At 39.6% G+C, this 1137-nt stretch overlaps 1 non-coding gene across 1 annotated transcript; it reads left to right on the top strand.

The window, feature by feature from the left end:
• The first annotated feature begins 370 nt into the window (after positions 1-370).
• On the top strand, positions 371-442 carry TRNAC-GCA (transfer RNA cysteine (anticodon GCA)). The gene has a single exon. It is a non-coding gene; the product is annotated as a tRNA-Cys (tRNA).
• The last annotated feature ends 695 nt before the right edge of the window (positions 443-1137 follow it).

The raw sequence follows: 1137 nt of genomic DNA, 5'->3' as shown, positions 1-1137 counted from the left end.
TCTTTCATACAGAATGTACAGTTCATTTGGGGAAATGGATGTTAAATAGCCATAGAAACATTTGATTTAAAACAGTTATAATGTTCTAAAGGAAAAAATTAAGAGAATAATTAAGGCTATTTCAGATATTTCTGACTTATAAGTCAGGTTGGCATTTACATTTCTCTCAATGGTAGACATAGTTTTCTAGATTAAATGTTTATTTGTGTACACAATTTATATCTTTCATAATAGCAACATTCAGGAGAATGAACTCTGAAATAAGGAATTTCATTAAAAATCTAGCTCAGATAATTGTCACTTAGTTACTGTTATTTGATCCTGCTTTTCTATAGGGACAATAATTGCCACCTTATAAGGTTGTAAAGCTTCCCTGGTGGCTCAGATGGTAAAGCGTCTGCCTGCAATGTGGAAGACCCAGGTTCGATCCCTGGGTTGGGAAGGTCTCCTGGAGAAGGAAATGGCAACCCACTCCAGTATTCTTGCCTGGAGAATCCCACGGACAGAGGAGTCTGGTAGGCTACAGTCCGTGGGGTCGCAAAGAGTTGGACATGACTGAGCGCCTTCACTCACTCAAGGTTGTAAATGTAAATCAGCAATACATGAACTGTGAACTTCCAGATGTTCAAGCTGGATTTAGAAAAGGCAGAGGAACCAGAGATCAACTTGCCAACATCCGCTGGATCATCAAAAAAGCAAGAGAGTTCCAGAAAAACATTCAGTTCTGCTTTATTGACTATGCCAAAGCCTTTGACTGTGTGTATCACAAAATAAATTGTGAAAAATTCTGAAAGAGATGGGAAAACCAGACCACCTGACCTGCCTCTTGAGGAACCTGTATGCAGGTCAGGAAGCAACAGTTAGAACTGGACATGGAACAACAGACTGGTTCCAAATAGGAAAAGGAGTACATCAAGGCTGTATATTGTCACCCTGCTTATTTAACTTATATGCAGAGTGCATCATGAGAAACGCTGGGCTGATAGAAGCACAAGCTGGAATCAAGATTGCCGGGAGAAATATCTATAACCTCAGAGATGTGGATGACACCACCCTTATGGCAGAGAGTGAAGAAGAACTAAAGAATCTTTTGAAAGTGAAAGAGGAGAGTGAAAAAGTTCGCTTAAAGTTCAACAT

The sequence above is a fragment of the Muntiacus reevesi genome, chromosome 16 (assembly GCF_963930625.1).
Source record: "Muntiacus reevesi chromosome 16, mMunRee1.1, whole genome shotgun sequence".
NCBI lineage: Eukaryota > Metazoa > Chordata > Mammalia > Artiodactyla > Cervidae > Muntiacus > Muntiacus reevesi.
Note: the sequence above shows the minus strand (reverse complement) of the source record. Positions and strands in the feature narration are given on the sequence as shown.